This window comes from Meles meles, chromosome 15 (genome assembly GCF_922984935.1).
Source record: "Meles meles chromosome 15, mMelMel3.1 paternal haplotype, whole genome shotgun sequence".
Lineage (NCBI taxonomy): Eukaryota > Metazoa > Chordata > Mammalia > Carnivora > Mustelidae > Meles > Meles meles.
The window spans coordinates 49,868,931-49,876,898 of record NC_060080.1 but is presented as its reverse complement, the minus strand read 5'-3'; the positions used below and the strand labels follow the sequence as shown (position 1 = coordinate 49,876,898).

At 44.5% G+C, this 7,968-nt stretch overlaps 1 non-coding gene across 1 annotated transcript; it reads right to left on the bottom strand.

The window, feature by feature from the left end:
• Window positions 1-419: 419 nt before the first annotated feature.
• On the bottom strand, window positions 420-614 carry LOC123926285. The gene has a single exon (XR_006815210.1). It is a non-coding gene; the product is annotated as a U2 spliceosomal RNA (small nuclear RNA).
• Window positions 615-7,968: the final 7,354 nt, after the last annotated feature.

Here is a 7,968-nt window from a genome sequence, read left to right as displayed (position 1 = left end):
ATTCAGTTTGGATGATGTTATTGATCTATTATTAGAGTCACCCATCTTTTCTTCTACATTGTCTAATCTACTCTTAATCTTATTCAATACATTTTTAAAAGATTGAAAATATTAGAATTTTTAGTTTTTTAATCCCCACTTGGTTATTTTTTAGCATTTTTGTAGCTCTCCTGAAACTTCCTATCCTTTCATCCATTGTATCACTCCAGAGAGGCTTTAACATATTTATCGTAGTTATTTAAAAATTTTATCTGCTAATTACAACATATGGATTGCTACTGTTTTCTCATTTTCTCTTGATTATGGGATATAGTTTCCTGCTTTTTCATAAGTCTAATAGTTTTTTTAATTGTACAGTCTGTATTGTGGATGTTACATTGTGGAGACTCTGAGTTTGGTTATTTTACTCCAGAAAGGGTTGAGTTTTGTTCTAGATGGCAGTTAAATTGCTAATGGATCACTTAGAGACTTCATTCAGGCTCTGTTATATAGCTAGGTTGTTTTTCTCTTAATCCTAGAATTTATCTTTTATTCTTTGACAGAGGAGGTAGCAGATACAAAACTGATAAGAACAGATACTACACGTGATCTTAGCCAAAAGGCCTAGAAGTGATAGCTTTTCGTCTTGGGATGGAATTCTTACTACCAAGATATGGCTCTTCTGGGGTTTCATTAGAAAACTAGGGTTCTCTAAATTGGTGGTATTAAACTTCAGACTTTTTCTCCTCAGTATCAGGCAGCTGTTGAAATCTTCCTATGGACTTTCAGTCTTTTAAGTTGTTGCTTTCTGCTGGATTTCTTGGATTCTTTCCCTGAACATGCCCAGTTCAGAGTTGTCCAAGGGTTTGAAGGGAATTTTTACACAGATTTTGGGATTCCTTCTCTGTGACTCCCTCCTTTCCAAGATTTCCCCCCTTAAATGTCCAGCTGCTTTGGTGGCCCTAAATTCTGACCTCTCACTTAGCTAAGTCGGACTGATGCTTTCTGTTTGAGCTCTGTTTCCATTCACCACAACACATCATTCTTAAGGAGAAGATTGGGTAAATACAAATCTAATCTAGTGTGTTATCCTTCTTTTAAAGGTCAAATCCCCTCCATTCTGTCCCAAACTGATCTACAGTGTCTTCAAACAGTTGTTTAATTTTTTTGGTCTAGGATCTTTAATTAGCAACAGGAGGATTAATCTAATATCCCATCATATCACTGGGATAGGGATTGATGGGAGGTGAGTTCATTCTTGGCATCTGACTTAAAAAGTTGTGAATCCAGGGACACCTGGGTGGCTCGGTCATTAAGCATCTGCCTTCAGCTCAGGTCATGATCTCAGAGTTCTGACATCGAGCCCCACATCGGGCTCCCTCATTGGCAGGGAGCCTGCTTCTCCCTTTCCCACTCCCCACATTTGTGTTCCTGCTCTTGCTGTGTCTCTCTTTGTCAAATAAATAAATAAAATCTTTTTTTAAAAAGTTGTGAATCCAAAGAAGAAATGATCAGAATGACTCAAATGTCTTATTTGGATCTAAGGGGAGTTTAAGAGCCAAATATGACCTTTTCATGGAGCCTAGAGTCAGCACTCAGGATTATGCCAGTAGAGACCAGTTAGAAGGCTGAGATTTAAAAAAAATATATATATTTTATTTATTTATTTGACAGAGAGAGAGCACAAGCGAGGAGAATGGCAGGCAGAAGGGGAGGGAGAAACAGACTCCCTGCCAAGCAGGGAGCCCGATGTGGGACTTGATTCCAGGACTCTGGGATCATCACCTGAGCTGAAGGCAGATGCTTAACCAATTGAGCCACCCAGGGGTCCTGAAGGCTGAGATTTTTATGCAGGCATGCCTTGAAGGCTCATTTTATAGCAGTGGCAATGGAAATAAGAGTGGAGTTGGAAGATTTAGCTGGACAAGGGGACAGACTTAGGGTCTGATTGAATAAGGAGGACAAAAGAGTAAGAAGAGGCAGAAACAACTCCTCAGTGTTGAACTTGGAGATAAAAGAATGGCACTGGTCTTAAGAAAGGTAAGGAAGTTGGATGGTTTATTATAGATGACAATACCTGCGAATAGTTCACCTGCAAGAGACATTGTTGGGGTTAATTAGCGTGGAGTGGTGGTTCTTTGAGGGAGAAGTTGTAGAGAGAGACAAATGGAGATCCAGGGACTGGTCCTTGGCAAACACTGGCATTTAGAGGATGAGAAGAGAGAGTGGAATCTTCAAGAGATCCAGGGGAGGGAATCAAGAGAAATGGAAGGAGATGAGAACCAGTTAAGAAGGGAAGTTTAAGACTAAAAAAAAAAAGAATACAAACTAAAGAAAAAGAATAAGGGAGCTTAGAAAGTGGTAAAAGCTCCGGAGCCCAAGTTGGAGTGAGGCAAGAAAGTGTATCATAAGCAAACTGGTAATCCGTGGTAACATGGTAAGGGTAGTTTCTGGAGACTAGTGAAGACCAAAGACATTATGGGAAGTTAAGGAGAAGTGAACTTAATTACTTAACGATGAAAAAGTTCTCTGCCTTTAATACAATTGGATTTAAAGACCAATCCCAGGTCAGGCCCTTAGTTGCCTTTGGTCTTCCCATAGGTGGTTGCAGCTGTTCCCAGCTGGTTTTTAGTGGCAGTTTCAGCCCTTTGAGGATTGAGCATCCAGAACAGGACTTGACTCTGAGGACAGAGGGATGAGGACACAAGATGAGCAGTCTACCTTTCTCTTGTTTGGAAGATAAATGCATCCCATCCCAGAATTTTAATTTGGGCTTTCCAAACATTTAGCGAAGATGTTAGATAACACCTAATTGTACACCTGTCGTCTTTAAAGCATTTGAACAAGTTTCTCCTAGGATCCAGATTGGCTGGAGATAAGGCAGAAGGGAACCTTTGTTCCTTAAGCACCATTTTCCTTTTTCCAATCTTGGCACCAGCTTTTGGACCTTGTCTCGGTGAGGGGGGTTGTTGGCCTAGAGCTGGATGTGAGCACGGCAGGCTCTGGGGGCTGATTAGTGAACCCCTCTTAAATAGACTAAAAAATGGATTAATTGTGGAGAGAAGATGGGGTAGACAAGGGTCAGGAGGAGGTGAGAATGCTCTCTGGGGTCTGGTTTGATGAATGAAGAGTCTGTTAAGCAAGATGGAGAATATGGGAGAAAAAATGTATTTGGGGAAGATTTTGACCTCAGTTCTGAACTGTTTGTTTAGAGTCCTATGAGATATCCAGGTGCTGTCCAATACTCAGCAAACTCTGTAAGTCTAGAGTTCAGAAGAGAGTTCAAGGGTGGGGGTAAAGAGTGAAGAGCAGGGGCGCCTGGGTGGCTCAGTGGGTTAAGCCTCTGCCTTCAGCTCAGGTCACGATCTCAGGGTCCTGGGATTGAGCCCCACATCGGGCTCTCTGCTTAGCAGGGAGCCTGCTTTCCCCTATATCTCTGCCTGCCTCTCTGCCTACCTGTGATCTCTTTCTAAAAAAAAAAAAAAAGAGTGAAGAGCAACTGGGGGTATGGGCCTTTGGGCTTGGCACCACTGGACGCTTGGTGGATTTGCTCTAGTCTTTCCAAAGTTCTTCCCACAGATTAAGGAATGCCCAAAGAGACCTAGGTGGAGAACTACTCAGAACAAAGCTTCCCAGCTGAGAATCAGGATACTTGGCTCAATTTCAGTTCAACTGTAACTCACTGGGTGAGGCAAAGAGCTTGTCATTTCTGGGACCGAGTTTTCTCAGTATGAACTGAGGGGCTGTCGTTCTCCTTCACTGGCCCCTGTGTTTCCATAACAGTGTCTTATAGTGGTCCTCCAGATGCGGTAGGTTAGGAGGAATGGGGGCAACTTGCCAAGATAGAGTCAGGCCTCAGAGTTTTAGAAGGAAACTTGGACGGCCTCTTTGAGGTCCATGTGGGGGACTAATCATTTTTACCAATTCACCAGGCCAGAGAAAACACCATGCTTCCCTCAGGTTGCTTCACCCTCACAGCCACCCCCACTCCCATTTTCAAATGAGAAGCTGAAGCCTTGAGAGGCGAGACACTTCCCTGAGCTCTTACAGCTTACAGAGCAAAGGAATCAGAACCCAAATCCGGGGCTCTCTCATTCCATATCAATGCCCACCAGCTATAGGTATGATTGAATGCGAGGCTAAGAAGGGCAGTGGGGCAAAGGGGGAATTTGAAATAAAAACTTTTCTTTTACTCTGAGTTCTGTAATCATGTTTTGATGTTGTACAAGTAAGTAGTGATAACAGAAACAAGATTTTAAAAAAGTCTTCTCAAAGAAGTTCTCTGTAAATACTTAAAAACCTTTCTTTAAAAAATTCCAGTCTTTTTTCAGTTACAGGAAAGGATCATTTGACTTAATTCCAGTGTAATGACAGCTTCCAACTTCCAGCCAATAGGGGTCCTGCCCCAATCCCTCTCCTCCCTCCTAGCCAAGCGCAAGACAGCACAGAAATTAGGATGAGTCTGAGCTGGTCCTGGGCAGGAAGGTGGTTAAGTGCCCCAGTGGTGGACTGTGGAGGCTGGCTAAAGCATGACAGGGACTGTGGAGGCTGGCTAAAGCATGACAGGGTGAGGTAGGTGTGTTTGGGGTATTATCATTAATCATGACAGATATTACTGAGTGGGAAACCAGGCAGGTCCTTGTAGAAACAAACGCAAGATTTAGCATGTAGTACACACTTAATAAATGGTAGTTATTATTACTATTTGCACATTATTGTTTTTCAAAGTATTCTGCAGCCTGGAAATCCCCGACAATGAAAAGGCCAATGGATATGAGACTGCAAATGGGTCTAGGATAGAAGGGACCCCATCCATGGTGGCAGGGTGGGGGAGGGGAAGGGAGGGTACCATCACTGCCATTTTGTGCCTCAGTTTCTTTATCTGAAAAAGAAGAGATGATTATAAAACTAAATCCTTCAGATAGTTGTGGTGAGGCTTAGGTGAGTTAGTCTCTGGAATGTGTCTAGAACATTCTCCGGCACCTAGGGAGAACTAGATGGTGATTTGCTACTATCGCTTTGAGAAGCATTTGTATTTTTTTTTAAGATTTTTTAAAAAATTTATTTGAGAGAGAGAGAGAGAGACAGAGAGAACCAGGAGGGTGAGTGGCAGAGGGAGAGGGAGATGCAGACTCGCTGCTGAGCAGGGAGCCCACAACAAGGCTCTATCCCAGGACTCTGGGATCCTGACCTGAGCCGAAGGCAGATGCTTAATTGACTGAGCCACCCAGGAACCTGAGAAGCATTTGTATTTTTTTAAAAAGGTTTTATTTATTTACTTGACAGAGAGAGAGAGATCACAAGTAGTCAGAGAGGCGGGCAGAGAGAGAGCAAGCTCCCTGCTGAGTAGAGAGTGGATGTGGGGCTCGATTCCAGGACCCTGAGACCATGACTGGAGCCGAAGGCAGAGGCTTAACCCACTGAGCCACCCAGGCGCCCCCGCATTTGTATTTTTAAAAGACTCCAAAAGCAGATGTATTTAAGATTGCCTATAGCCCCAAAGAATGAATCATTAATGACCGAATTCCAACATTTCTCAAAATCTATAAGAAAGGCAGTGTTATATTTAAGACCCTGTTCAGGATCTCTTTTGCTGGCTCTGACAGGAGATCTATAAATACTGCATCAACAGGGTGGTTTTTGGTCTGAAGCAGCAATCGAAATCACTAACCTCTGTCTCCTGAGAGAAGGACCTTGGGGGCTGGCCACACCACCTCTCTGGGGAGGAAGGAAGAAGGATGTGGCTCAAAGTGGCGCAGAGCCCACCCGCCTGTAATATAGCCTGCATCTTGCTGTTGGGCCAAGGCTTGAGAACTTTTCATGGCACCAGAAACTTGCACGAATAGAGATATTTCTTCCTCAGGTGGGAATCTAGAAATGAGGACAATTTCACTTACTAAGAATATCGTGGGCAGCCAATATCAGAAGTTAGGAGGTCTGGTAGAGAAGTGTTCTTTACTATAAACTCTACTTGCAGTGAAACATTTTCCATCATTTGTACTGGTCCGAGCTCAGTCAGGGAAGTTGAACACGAGAAACTTCATAGAGCAAGGAGCTTGGAGGAAGTAGACTGGTTCACGGTTGTGGGAGAGACTGGAAGAGCACAGGCCTGAGAAGGAGATCTGAAGGCTCACAGAACAGTCACTAACCAGCACTACCTAGTGCTGGTAGATGAGCTGAAACTTGCAGGGAAATCCAGAGGCTGGGCACACCTTGCCACTGGACTTACCCCGCCAAGGGGGCTGGTGTGGAAGTCTATGGAAGGTTGGGGGGTTCTGCATGGCATTGCTGAGCCGGTTTGAAGCAAGATGTCTGGTGGTGGGGGGTGGCATCACTACTGGTCCGTGGGGCTGGTGATAGGGGCGGAGAGCTGGACAAGAAGCTAGTTGAGGAGTGGAAGACTGCCTGTGCCTCTGTGGGCAGCTCTCCCCTCTTCGAAGAGAGGAGGTGATGGCTGCTGAGACCCATGACCGGATAGGCAGTCAAGGAGATTTTGTGAGACAGAGTTCCCAGCACAGCCAAGGCAATGACAGAACATCTGAGTACATTTGTCACCAAATATTATTCTTTATGGTTCCTTTTTCTTTCAGGCATTCAAATGTGTGAAAACCATTCTCAGCTTGTGGGCTCCAGCTATAGGAACGTAGGCAGCGGACTGGAACTGGCCCACGTGCCATAGTTTGCTGCCTCCTGCTTTCGAGGATCCTCCTCCATAAAGAGTAATTTTTATCACCGATTAAGAAAGCAGGAAGTGAAGGGTTTGAGGTGTGTTTGGAGACGACTGGCAGTAACTGCTGTATTACTACTATTATTACTATAACACACAAACTTCGACGTCTCAGTGGTTTACCACAAGGGTAGTTCTGCTACCACGCAATCCAAGCAGGTGTTCCTAGGGAGTGGGTGTCTCTCCTCCAAAGGGTGACCCAGGGACCTGAGCTCTAGCCTCCTGGTGGCTCCACTCCCCATCAGTGGATGTGGAAGACGAGGGGACTGTGTGATTGCTTCTCAACTGCATCAGCCCAGAGGGGGCACACATAGTGGGACCACATTTAGACATCAAGGGGGGTGTGGGGAGCACTGATAGAGACCGTAGGTGCTCTGTTGTGGAAGAGAGTCCAAGGGCGTTGGGTTCTCGACAGCCCCTGCCACATGGGTGGGCAAGAACTTGGGTGCGGATAGGAACGTTGATTAAGGATGACTCTGTGAACCCAACTGAGGACAGAGAGGACATTCTTCTATGAAAGTTAAAGCTACTAATCAGGCCATATGCCCGGCACACAGGGAGGGCCAAGATTTCCCTCGGAAAAGTACCCTGTGGATACCAAGTGGAAGTTTCATGTGTAGGTCGGGAAGGCCTCAATGTTCTTCACACAAAGGCAGGACTGTAAAATATTTTATGTGGAAGAGCTTTAAAGAATTTTGACTAATTGCCCGCCTGACATACCATTAAAAAACCATGCACTATAATATTAAGTAATGTAACCTCCTGTTGAAACTTCCAAAATATAATCATCTTAAAATATATTTCCAGGTGACTCAAGGATTTTCAACTCTGGCACTCTTTACACTTTGGGCCAGATAATTCTGTTGTGGGGGCTGTCCTGGGCATTCTGGTTGTTAGTAGCTTTCCTGGTCTCTCCATACTAGATGCCAGTGGCGTCCTCTACCCACCTTTGCAGTTGTGACAATGAAAAATGTCTCTGGACATTGCCAAGTGTCTCCTGGGCAAAACTGCCCTGGGATGAGAATCACTGAGTAACTGAATGAAAGAACTTACTGAGTATGACTATTGACAATGAGCCAGCTAAATGTAGGAACCAACATAAAGGACAATGTTGATCCTAGAAGGGTAGGTCTTGCTTCTGACAACAGTCGGGCTGATCTGTTAAGATCTCTCGGTAAAAGATGACACTTGTTCAGCAACATAGACAAGAATAGCTGCCTTCAATATGTTCCCTTTAATTCCCAGGAGCGGGATGCGGGGGC